We start from the raw sequence: 13,566 nt of genomic DNA on the forward strand, positions 1-13,566 counted from the left end.
CAACAACCCGACACAGACACAAAGAGAGCACTGGACCTCCACACAAAAAGGTCTGCAGACCTCAGGCTAAAACCTGCTCCATCTTGTCGTACTTTGAAAGCTCAATGAGTTTAACTGTTAGTTTTTCACCAATTACATGTTTGAAATCAAATAGTAAAGTAACGATATCTGATCAGTTGCCTTTTAGTCCCATTAAAGTTCACATGACGACTAATCACTGGTTTCCATTTCAGATTAACTCTACAAATGGTGTGATTTAGGAATGTTCCTTTAAATAAAGCTTAATTGTTCAGCAGCACTCGCATTCTTTGCCTTTCTTGCCAAAGATCAGTTTCTTTTGATTTCATTTTTTTTTACATTAGAAAGGTAGATAACTTGAAAAATTTAAGTAGGATTTAAAGCTGTAACATGTCATCCATTAACATGATAGCATCGGCTTTACATAACACAATTCCATTGAGTAATACTTATTTGCATTGTGTGGGACGGATGTACACAATAAAATCAAGTAAACTGAACAACTTTTTTCTTTCAATGTGGGAACATTAAATTTTTACTGCTAAAAAGAATCTTCAAAAATACAATATGATTAATTTTGTAATTGACAGCCACCCCCCGCCCCCAAAATGTTTTAATTTCTATGAACAAAAAATAAATAAATAAATTGTGGAGGGGCCCCTGTTGGTCAAGGGCCCTTAGAATCGTCATAACTTTCCCCCCCTATACGGCACCCCTGCTACAAACTATCTTTTACCTCCACCCCACCTTACCCTCACCCTAACATCTCCCTCATGTAGCCTTAATCCTAATACCCCCACCCCCCTGAAACTCCCCTTACCACGCAGAACCACTTTAACTCTTTGCCTACACTTTACACTAACCCTAACCATGCCCCTTTCCAAAAATCTCACCCTAGCCATCCCCCTTATGTAGCCCTAATCCTAACCACCACCACCCCATCTCTCCCTCTCCTCTCTGACCTCCCCTCACCCCCACACACAGAACCACTTTTAACCCTTCACCTACACTTTACTCTAAACCGAACCATTCCCCCCTCCAGAACCTCACCCTAATCATTCCCCCTTCCTCTTTTCACCCCCTTGTCTCTCTTCTTCCCCCCCCCTACTAAACACAGCACATAACAGAACACTCAATCTCCACTTGAGCCCAACTCAAGCAGAGTACCAACACTCACAGGAATATGCCAGCCATATTCCATGCACTTTACACAGCACGTACGAATCAAAAGAATGTTCCTAGGAACAGCTGCACACACCATGCACCTTCCATAAAGGTAGCATCCCATGGCCCAGGATAGTTCACAGATCTCGAGCGAGTGTGCACTACATGTAGTGGTACCAATATGGACCGGAGCCAATTGTGGCGGGTTCGGACACCCCAGAGTGAAAATCTCTAACACCTACCCTTACCCTCCCTTACCCTAACCCTATATGTCCTGTGGTGCTGCAGTCCTGTGGGCTTAAATCCCCATCGCTGCCGTCAGCCTCCAAAGTTTCAAACGTGTCTGCTGTTGGCCCCCCTAACTGTCAAACTCCCCTGCTGTGGGGTTAGAGCAGAGTTTAAAAATGCCTTTTCTCTGGGTCAGAGACATACAGAGCATTCAACCAGCCCCAAATATTGCCCTGATCACACTGATGTAACTCCCAGAAGCCTGGCATAAAATAAAAATTTAGACTTCTAGGAGGGGGAGACATACCGGTTTATTTACTTGTTCCTCTTGGTCCCAGATGAGGGCATATCTATCCAATCTCTGCTACTTTCTCTTCCAGAACAGAACTCTGAGTACATCCACCCACTGGAAAACTGAAGCTGTCTGAATTTTTTTTTTTTTTTAACATATGCCACACATTTCACATTTATCCCAAAGGAAGCGAATGCAGCATAAAGCATTTCGAGAATGAGATCCAGAGAGAGAGAGAAGGAGAGAGAGGCAACAGCGCAGATGAGCCCCAATGAGCAACAGCCGGCTCCTCTTTCAAACGCAAAGCACCACGCTCCGCATCCCTCACACACGACAGCCGCACACTCACGCACACGCACGCACGCAAGCAGCCCGAGAACCCGAGCGGCATCAGCCCTCTCTGCCCGTCGCTGCCGGTGGCAGCCCTCTCCGCTTCTCCGCACCGCGAAGCCGTGAGAGGAGTTCCTGCTGCCCTCACAGGCAACAGAAGAGAGCCGCGGATCTCTGTTTGAGACGGCAGACAATTAACCAGCGAAGCGGGGGGGAGAGCCGAGAGAGAAAGCGGGGGAAGGCGAGTGAATACGCTCCAGTTCAGCTACTGGCTCCTGCTGCTGCTGCTGCTGCTGGAGGAGGAGGAGGAGGAGGAGGAAGAGGAAAAGGAAAAGGAAGAAGAGGAGGAGGAGGCTGTGGGCTTGGAGAGACTGGAGCAGCTCCGGTATCCTGCACAGGCAGCCCGAACGGCCACAAGTGATCAGAGCATCTTCAGCCTTATAGATGAACAAGCAGCACGGTGCAGCTTCCAGTCCTGGGTGAGTCAACTTTCAATAAACACACACACACACACACACACACCCCTCTCATCTGCGTACTCCATGTGCTGTCTGTAACTGTCTGCATCCATCTTCACAAAAACAGACTGTACACACGTGGTGTGTGTGTACGTCCTGCTTTTTTCCTCTGCCTTGCTGCTGATGAGCAGAAGATGCAACTTGTGACACTATTTTATCCCTTCAGCTCCTTTCTGATGGTGCAGCATCCACCCCCCAGTGATCGATTTGCTCCTCAACTTAGACGGGCATCAGCTCTCATTATCTGTTCTTTTCTATTGTCACCGCTGAGGCAGTGTGTTTGTGCATCCGTGCACAACTCATCTCCATCGGTATGTGCGTGCCTGTGCGAGTCCTCTGGTGATCAGGTTTCAATTAGGATTTAATGATGTAAACGGTGGGCAGGAAGGGCAAGGCGGCCCATGATCGATCCTGCAGCTGTATCAGTGTGACCAGATGACACATCTAGTCCCGTGTCCTCTCCGAGCCCATTTAAAGCTCGGCTCCCCCGTCTTTTATTAGTGTGTGTGCTTATAGTTCTGAGTGCAGCAACTACAAATCAGGTGATTATTCCAAGGAGTGCAGTTGTCCTTCCCTCTAATGGCTTTGGAGTTCATCTCTCCCCCAGCTGTTCATTCAGACGTTATACAGAGAGGAGAGAGAGAGAAGATAAAGGCATCAAACAACTCTAACCTGTGGCCCTCAACTCCATAAATCAGCAGCTGTCCCCTTGTTTTCTCATAATTCCAGCTTTTCAGCTTTGATTTATTGATAGATGCACTGACCTCTTCCAAGGTTTCTGCACTGCAATGTCACTGCATGCTTTCTCTATTAACGTGGCCAGCATTCAATAAATAATGACATGAAGATCTGACACATTTTTTTCAAGAACCGACAAAACTGTCACAACTCACTGCACCCAACAAGCCCCCCTGCATTCTTGCGCGCCATGACAGAATAATTATTTTTGCTTGATCACCCAGGTGTTCATACTTTTTTTCCCCCGTATGCAGGTTTTGCAGAAAATTCAGCCCTTCTCTCTGAATTCATGAATATGACGTAGGTCTCATTCCAGGGGCGCATGTGTTGGATTTCCTTGTAAGTAGCAGATTAGACGGCAACTGTTCACTCACTGGCTCATTTTGTCCCATTGGACAACTGTGGGTGACATGAAATGACAGTTTAAAAGGCTTCTACTGCAAAAATACAGAACACCAAAAAAGCATAATAATGGTATACTGCTTCTTGACATCCAAGGAGTCACTTAGGACTTCCAAACTTCCTCCTCAAATCCCCTCGCTCATCCTCTGGTTATATAGGTCAGCCTTTCCAACAGAACACATGATGCTACATCTCTTCTCCACTCACATTCCAGTAATACTCCTGTCTAAAACTTTTTAAATTTATGCAAGTAAACAAGGTTTTCATCAGTCATTTATACTGCAGTGACCTCATTCTTATTCATTGTTTTGAGGCTTAAAGAATTTTTCCCAGTCAGCTTTGTTGCATTTTCCCTTCAACATCCAGTTTTTATGCCTTTAATCTGTCAAGGACAAAGTTATTATCGCATGCTGGGAATTAAAAAAAAAACTGGCAAGATATGAAAAACTCATTTTTGATAGCAATTCCTGTCACATTATGCGATAAAGATGCCAGACGGTGTGATTTGTTGCTGAAGAAGAGTCGTGCCAGACAAGTCGGACAGAAAATTCAATCCAAAAATGAATGAACATCCAGTTACAGGTGTTAATGCTCCTATTATAGGGCTCTGAAAAGACAGAGAGGAGGATGAGGAAGGCTGTGAAAGCACATATGCTAGGTCTTTTTATGAGTTATTTCAGATGTGTTGGACGTTGGATATCCTAGTACTGCTCTGATTCTCCCTCACCTTTTGCTGCACACTGCCGGTCAGGTGGACTTTCTCATATTTATATGAAAGATTCATTTGGCAATTTGCAATATGTCTAGTTGTGAAAAACATAAAGGTCTAAAAAGGTAAGGAACCCCAAAAACTATAGATGAGTGGCAAGCTTTTAATAAAAATTACTATTAGATTGTGTTATAAGTTTGTATTTTAGAATTTTGAGTTAATAGCATGAGGTAATTTATTTTAAGGTTGTTCCTTTGATTCTTTTATGACAAAACATAACATGTCAAACAGCTTACTTAATAAGAAAATAAGACAAAGAAAACTTTTTCTGCATTACTTATTTAATCCATCCATGTACTATAAGGCATCACAAGGATGGATATTTGTGACTGTTTTTGTTCAGTTTTCATTACTGGTGTGTGATGCTGCTTAAATTATAATGTATGCAAACACACATGGTGTTGAATGGTGTGGAACAGGTTGTGGCCAAATTTTCACTCACAATGGACAAAACTTATCTTTGGAATAATTTGTTATGTCTAATATTGCACACGGAGAACTTTATATGTTTGCACGTTATATTTTAAGAAACAAAATGTTAAAGGTCATAGCCTTTTATTGAAGATTTATGTGTGACTAGATTGACTCTTGGGTTCAAAAACCAAATTAAGAAAATGACCAACACTCAAAATATCAGACACATTGGCATTCATTCCTACAATAATATTGTCTTAAATTTAATATCGCATGTTCTGATGATCAAGTCACATAACTCATAAAGCCTTACTTGATATGCAATCACAGTATCATCATAGCTATGTTCCTTACCAAAAATACTTGAGCTTTGATAATCCTTTTTGACATATTGAGCACTAAAAGTGATGCTGTTTTACTAAAATTATAAAACAGCCACATGGGAAGAGTTTTCAGAGATTTTGTACCTCTTTTTTTTCATGCTTTTGTCTAACTGACTTGCTAAGTCTGTGGCTTTATCTTTGGTTCTGCACATTTCACACATTCACAAATCCTTCCCAAGCATCACTGCCATGGGATCTCTGCAGTTTTAAATCTGCAAGACAAAACAATATAAGATCATAATATTGAATAAAAATCTTTACAGTGTGCTTCTTTTGCTTACATAATAATAAAATATATTGAGGAGGAACTGAACTGACCCATGAATGACCAGGAAAACTGTAGGACTGTATGTGAGACTACTGGAAATTGAGTTACATCTTGGCTTAGCTTGACTGCAAAAACTTTCAGTATGACTTGGCAGACTCTGGAGTTGTGATCCACTGTTAGGCTGTGGATAAATATCTGCTGAAATATGCCAGTTACAATAGAGGAGAAAATCAACTTTTGTTCTTTCTCAGATGGAGTAAGGTGAGGTATTTAGATTAAATGTAAAAGATTAAGATATAACTCATATTTGTCCCCAAAACAATATGTAATCTCTAACTTTATCCTGTTTAGAAATCAAAACATATGTCTTTTCCAATCCTCAATATTTCTGAGTGTGGCCTTTTCCATATCTCTGGATGTGTTTCCCATAGCACTTGGCTCAGCTCATGGATTCCTATACCTACTTGTCAAGAGCAGTTATGATCCGACATCAAAAAGGGAAAAAAAAAGGAATGAAGCGAAAGCAATTATGCAAAAGCTTTAATGGTACCCGAGGTGCCACTTAGCCTCCTTCTTTGACAGATTTATGCGTCAGTAATGAAATGTGCACCGACAGGTCTATGTGTCCCTTCAGAGAGCATTGTTGAATCGGGCCTGTTAGTTCTGTCCATTACGACGCCCACTCTTACCTTTCCATTTCGAGCCTTTCTGATGTGCATAAAGCTGTCATCTGTGCTCAGTAGTGACATTACCGCAGCTTAACACTGCCAATACCCAGACAACCTCATTGTTTTCAATTTCGCAGTATTTATGAAGGCAGTAAAGCAGAGATGCATCCTCTGTCAGCGAGACGGGAGCACCGCCGCTCTCCAGGGAAGAATAGCGCAGAGGACGAGGAATGAGGGATACAGTGGTGGAGTAGTGCTGGAGGGCTCGAATACCTGCAGGCAGGCTGGCATGTCATCTGTCGCTGTTAAGAAGTCCAACTGGAACAATGGTGGCCCTGTGAGTGTGCTGGCTGTCCTCCCACTCACTGGTGTAATGCTATTATAGATGGGGCTGCAACCTAAATGCAGAGCTTAGAGAGCATCTGGACCTTACATGTTTTTTTTTTCTTCCAAAGATGATTGCTTTATTTGACATTTGCTGTGACAAATGTGGTTGGCTGACCTTGGAGTCGCCAGACCAATTACAACATATAAGCACCTTTCTACTCCACTTCACATTGTCATGAAATTTAACTTATAGTGTGGGACATTTCCACATTTTTTACACACACACACTCACAAACTTTAATTAGATTTTTTGTTAGGGATTCTACGTAAAAGACAAAAAAACCCCAAATGTGAGTTGGAAGTAAAAGATACACGGCTTTAAACATTTTCCATAAATAATCATTTGGAAACTGTGTGCTCTGTGTTGTATGTTGCTGCTGAGTCAATAAATAATCTAATGCCATATTTTGCTGCATGTGCATTTTGAAGCTTTGCTTGGTATACTTCTGTCAGCTATTCACATTAAAAAAGACTGAAGCTTTTATTCTTCTTCTTAGATAACTTCAGTCAGGTTGGGTGAATAGTATCTGTGTATATTGTTTTCAAGATTTGTCACAGATTCTCGGTTGGAATAAGGTCTGAACTTTGTATGGACCATTTTAGCACACAGTTATGTTTTGGTTTGAAACTTTTGTTTGTAAATTTTGCTGTGTGTTTGTGATCATTGTCCTGCTGGAAGACGATTATCCACCCGATGCAAGCCCTTTAAGCAGCATTTAACATTCTTTAACCAGTTTTCCTTTCAGTACTGAGAAAATGTATCCAAACAGATACTGATACTGCCAAGACAGTATTTCATTTCACTGATTACTGGTCAAAAACTACTTTTCAATTAGTACTTTGGATCAAATATTGAAAATGATTCGATGAAGTTACTCATTTTTGTCAAATGATAATTTTGATTTAAAATTTTTCTTCTCTATAGTCAGTGGTACAGCATACCTGTGTAAATGTTCTCATTTAGTCAATAACAATCAGCATTCTCATTGCAGATACCAGAGTTGCTTCACTTTCCTTCCTTAAGAATGGAAACTTCATTGTCCCCGCGTGGCCAACTCTACCTTTAGACTGGCTTTTAATTAGTGACCTTAGTGAGTAATGCTTAAAGCACATCTCTAAGTGACATTTGGTCAGATTGGACCCATGTGTGTTTGGGCCTAATTGAGGCCAAATGTAAGAATTTCCTTTCGAGTTTCTGTTAAGCTGTCTCTCCGGTGAAAAATAAGCTGAAACTACAGATAAATTAATAAGGCAGAGTAGCAATAAAGTGCTGCATTCTGCAATTCCTCAGCACACTGCAGTGCTAGTTATTTAAGTGACGTTAATTGAGATACAAGAAACTAGTTTTTATTGTAACAGCTGAAACAGAATTTGATCAAAGCTGAAACAGAATTTGATCAAAGCAAAAACACAGAGCAGCATGGGACAGATGAAGCAATGAAACCGTCCACAGATGCTTGTGACCTAAATTTATATGAGCTTTCTGCACTGCACCAAAGCCTTAAATCATTTCTTCCTGTTTCACTTTCATGAAGTCAAACTTTTTGTATTAATTTAAAATAATCTCAATCTGTATTTCTCCAGGCTGTCTAATATGATATTTCAGAGCTTTTCTTTCATTTCATTTTGTTGCTTATTTTCAGTCTGGTACCTGACCAATTTCCACTTGTTTTTTTTTAATAACTCTAATAAGCTATGTATGAAAGTATCCTGAACTAAACTAACGGACAAGAACTAGATAAAATGGTCAACTTATCAAAGAACCAACTTTTAATCCAATTTGTAAGTACAAAATGCTGTTAGCGTGCTAGGGGCCACTCCATTAGTTTCCAAACCATAACTACTACCTGCGTTTTTTGCGACCAGAAATATTCCCAAACCGACACATTTATTTTTCTTGTAAGCAATCAAAACATGTAGAAGCCAACTGTCAGCCAGCTGACTGGCAGTGTGCGGCAACACGTTGGGGAGGGGCAGCTCTGGGTTGCTCTGTGCTCATTACAGCGATAAGAAAACTTTAGTCACTCAGACTCACTTCCTGGCATCTCAGTTTAAACCGTAGAAATTCCCGGATGGGAAACTTGATCTGGATTGAAGCCATAACTTTTACAAGTTGTGTAGCTTATGAACAAAAACCTGTCACAAAGACACAACCTTTTCACAAACTGAAAGAACAATCTATGCAAAAATGCCAAAAATAACACAGCTTTCCAATTAAGTCGGGTTTTTTTGCAGCAGCAAGGTGCTGAAGAGCTGTTAGCAGGAAACATGGCATTCATCAAATGATCGTCTGAATACGACTCTAACTTCCCCTGTTAGGTCTTTGGTCTTTATTTTTCTTTATACAGACTTTAGGTGATCTTCATCAGATGCTGTTCTGATGCACTTTTTTGAAAACCAGACACTTTTTTGTTTTGTTCTCTATTCTTGTAGTTACACATTGCACAGAAAGCTATTATGCTCAGTGACAGTAACTGGACAGGACAGAAATCGATAGAATATGTTTGGAAAAAAAAAAAAAACAAGTTTGGAAGAGCTTCCAAATAATCTGGAGACCACTTTAAAAGATTGCAAAGAATCCTGATTCCCTAGATGGAAATTGTAAAATAAATCATCTTGCCTTTTTTTCAGGCTGTACCGCTCCTTTTCTTTTGTGCTCAACTATTTATATTCCACCAGAATCACTCTGTAGAAATAGTTTGCAAAGCTCACCATTTCATCTACCTCTTAATTGAATAAAAGTTTGTGTGTTTAACCTCTGCACGCTCTAAAAGTGTCTGTCAACCTTTTAATATGTCAACGAGCAAAACAAGCTCATTTTGCCATGACGGGTCTCTGTGTGACTGCTGGATTGGCTAAAGAGCAGCAGAGCTCAGGCAGAGGAAGTGCTGGGGTGAGAAAACTGTTTTCATTTTTTTGTTGCTCTTCGGATGTTGCATATTTCATGTTTTTCAGGTCTCTGGATAAAAGGACGTGTGATGAGATAGTCGTAGTGTTACATAAGTTTAAAAAAAAAAAAAAGGGAAGCGGAGCATGCAGAGTGTAGGTGCAGGCGCTCTCAAGAGGAGTTCAGAGATCAGCGTTTGCAGTTTGCTGGCTCTCAGCTTCCCAGGATATGATGGCAAAATAACCTGTAAAACCTTTAGCTTTGCACCAGCTTGAATTACAGATGAAGCAGCGCTAGACAGCACAGCTTTGCGAGTGTAAGGTCGCTAAAAGTTTGTAAATTTACGCCTGTGTTGATGCTTGAAACTGAGAGTGCCGTGTGCCTCAAAGATTGAGTTGGACCATGAGATAAAGAGCTGGGTATCTGGGAGTTTATACTCTTGTCAAGCTCTCCGCCTCATTTATTTTTATGTATACTTACTGCTGCTGGCAGCATAAAGTATGGAAAATGGACAGCTATAAAACAATATCCTTCAATACACATCAACCACTTTCAGACTCCTGAAGAAAAGGCAGGCTGGGGTTCCTGCCAAGGCGCGGTTTAGGATGGTAACATTTGAGGCTGCTGCTTAAAGAATAATGCAGTGATTTTCTATGTATAACAAGTGCATATCAATGAAATAATAAAAAAAATGTAGTTCAGTTAAATTAACATGGATGTTTAACACTACACATGATATTCCACATCACTGTAAGCCTTATGTGGCTTCTCCAAATTAAAAAGGACCCAGACCTCGCAGCATAATTGGCCAAACTCACCTTCAAAACCAATAAAACTAATGTTGCTTTTTCACAATTTTTTGCTTCTTTTCTTGTAAATTGGGATTTAACAGGACGAAAGCAATACTTACAACAAACAGATTTCCTCGTTTTGGGCTTCATACGACTGGCAAATTTAAAGTACAACTATTAATGTTTTTACCTTCACTTACTCTTCGGTCGGCTGTTTAGGTATACTGTACATCTGCAACAAACTTCCTAAGTTATATGTGAGAACAATAGACACGTTTCCAGAGAACATAGCAATGAAAAATATATGAAAGCATTTCATGCAAAGATTTCAATGTAAAGCACAAACTATTTACCATCCTATGACCAGCTGAATGCAGGTTGCATCACTTTGCCCCAATTGCTAAGAATGATTGCCAATCATGCCAGCTGGGTCCGTTCAAACCAATTAGCTTCGCTACGGCTCCATGTGAAACGTCCTTGTAGCCAATGCAGCCCCTATTTCACTTCTGCACATGTCACAAATTAAGTCCCCTGCTTCGTTTATGCGCTTTATAGAGTATGTGATGTATGTATGTGATATATGCAGGCGTGTCACATAATTGAGTCGACTATAGCAGAATATCAATTTTAAAAAAAAACAATGAAAGGGATAATTTCAGGAAGGAGTATGAAGAGATTTGTACCTGTTAAAGTTCTGTAGAGGATTATTGTCCTCATCTGCTCTTATTCCCATATTTCTTAGGAAACAGGCAGTAAGATTGGATGAAAATGCTTCAAAATTCAGATCTGTACTTAGTTCCTTGTCCAGTATATTGTTTAATGACGCAAACAAGTTAATCTGAAACTAAGCCTACAATAACAATTATTCTGGGAGCCCTGTACGCTGAATATTGAAAATTCATGTTTTTTTTTATAATCCTGTTTTTGTTATTTTAATTTTACAGTTGTGCATTAAGGGAATGCACATATGGCCATTATGATAAAAAGTCTTTATTTAACATTGTTACTACTACGTAAACAATTTAATTATTTTCTCAAGCTAGCAATTTTAACTGAAGAAAAATAAGCTGGAGACATTTGAAGCTTTCTTCAACTTCATAAATGAATATTTTTCAGACCATTGCAAACCTTGTGCGGTTTCTCCAAATAATAATAAAAAAACCTGTCAAAAGTAGCCGAAAGCTTTTAGAAAATATATGTAAATGCATCTTTTTTCCTTTGTCCCCCATTGATCCAGCATCGTTACTACACTGACGTTTTGCTATTGATCATTGTAAGTCCCTCAGTGGAGAAAATGTGGAAAGTAGCTTATTCACACTTTCTTTGCTTTGTGAAGATCGAGTGACAGATTCCAGAGACAATATCTGTTCATTCTTACAGGCGTATCAGTCTCTTCATCTGCTATGAAGCACATTTTGCAGGAGCTGAGCCACAAAGTCGTGACTTACTTCACCGTGTCGAGCCAGCTGTGTCCCCGCGTGCTGACTCGGGTTACACGCTCCTTTCATACAGCGCGCCCTGCACATCAGATAGCTTTGTAATCAGCTCTCTTCAATTATGCAACTATGAGCAAGATAAGATTAACACATGTGACAGTGTGTTACATGGGGTTTCATGCTGTAAGGCTGCTTCTAAGGACTGAGCAGCAAAGCACAAGCTCACAACTTTCCATTCTCCCAAACCAAGAAATCTTAAATCCTGTTTTTATCTAGTTTAATAATATTATTGTCTTTGCTGTCTTGAACCACCTGATAATCTTTTTGTTGGGGTCAAACACAATTAACACCATCAGAGGGTATTAAGTACAGGATTAATTAATCACTCTTCAAACGGTTCCTGTCGCTGACAACATCGAATGGCTCTTCGACTCTTCTGAACTCTGAACCACTCAGCCGGCCATTTATTCCTGAGCTGATGAGGCATTTAGACCAAGTCTTGCTCTTCAATCCATGTCTCTTTTGGTTTTCTAAAGCTCCCTCTCCTGTTTCCCGCCTCTGTTGTTTCTTGGTATTATTTTTGGATGTTTTCTCTCTCTGTTCCTCCATGATTTTGTTGTTGTATGTTTGTTAGTGTTGAAATTCTGTTGCTCCTGTCCATTGGTCTGTTCTCTAGTTTGCTTCAGTGATCTTGACTTGCTAATCTTGTTAGCTGCTTTATGTCCATAATTATCTTAACAATATAAATCTGCATCTGTATAAATACACCTGACTTTCTTTTGCTCTCTATCCAGTCTTTCTTGTTCTCCTTTTTGTAACTTAAGCTTTCTCCAACATTGTTTTTGACTTTCTGTCCTACTTCAAGTTTATTTTTTTTACTTAAGTAGCAAATGTCCTCTGATTGTCTCCAGATTTAAGATTAAAGCCCCGTTTGTCTTTGAGTTCCCACATTAGTTTACAACCTTCAGTGTTCCTTTCAGCAGGCTCTGTAGACACAGGTTGTCCCGGTTAACGCAATAAACTAAAGTACACTTTTATTCACTGAACATGAATCAGGTAATCAGTTGATCCCATCACTTTCTCAGAGTGGAGATCAGAGGAACAGGCAGATGAACTTGAGCTGCACTTTCCTTTTATCTTGGCTTCAGTTGACTCATCCATCTTGTCTTTTTATTCTTGTTTGGGTTTTATTTCTGAGGTAGGTGATTAAGCTGAAGAAAAGTTAGATCCTATTTTGGAATACATTGGAGAAAACTGATAATACCCATTTCTGTCTTAAATTGAAAAGTCTGTTTTTAATCATCTGTAATTATTGTGTCACTAAGCAGCAAAGTTCTAACAAATAAGTGAAAAACACATTTTTAAACACAAGTTATCTGCAGCTTTACTGGCCCTTTTATCCACCTAAAGTCTACTATTAGCTGGTTGAGACTTTTTTGGGCCAAATGACATGTGAGGAAACTAATTCTGGACAGACTTCTAGAGTTTGAGTGGCATGACTGATGTAGTTTTAGCAGCTATGCTCCTGTGGTGTAGTTCAACCTTCACGAGTTAAACAAAGACTAGTTATGTGTAACAGAGTGAGACTTGCACAATCAATGCATGGCTCTCTCATATAAAGTTTACTGATTGCAGTGGCTTGGGATAAGGAGAGGGCTGACACTATTGGGAATAAGAGAGGCAATGCTGGTCAAAAGTGGAGCAGAAATTTCAACATTTATTTGAGCATTACTCCCAGAGGGTTAGTGGTTTGAATTACAGTGTTTGTCACACTCAAGAGTGCCCTTTGATGATAATTTCTACATCTATGTATCTATTAAAATTTTCTCAAGTAGTATGAGAAGTTACTGATCTCTCTGAGCTGAGAGTATCA

At 40.0% G+C, this 13,566-nt stretch overlaps 1 protein-coding gene across 1 annotated transcript in view; it reads left to right on the forward strand.

Moving 5' to 3' along the window:
- The first annotated feature begins 1,931 nt into the window (after window positions 1-1,931).
- lingo3a (leucine rich repeat and Ig domain containing 3a) overlaps window positions 1,932-13,566 on the forward strand; it is a 42,438-nt gene continuing 30,803 nt past the window's right edge. Inside the window, exon 1 of the mRNA XM_032572946.1 lies at window positions 1,932-2,511. The gene's annotated coding sequence lies outside the window, so the exon portion shown is untranslated. The remainder of the gene's footprint in view (window positions 2,512-13,566) is intronic.

The sequence above is a fragment of the Xiphophorus hellerii genome, chromosome 9 (assembly GCF_003331165.1).
Source record: "Xiphophorus hellerii strain 12219 chromosome 9, Xiphophorus_hellerii-4.1, whole genome shotgun sequence".
Taxonomy (NCBI): domain Eukaryota; kingdom Metazoa; phylum Chordata; class Actinopteri; order Cyprinodontiformes; family Poeciliidae; genus Xiphophorus; species Xiphophorus hellerii.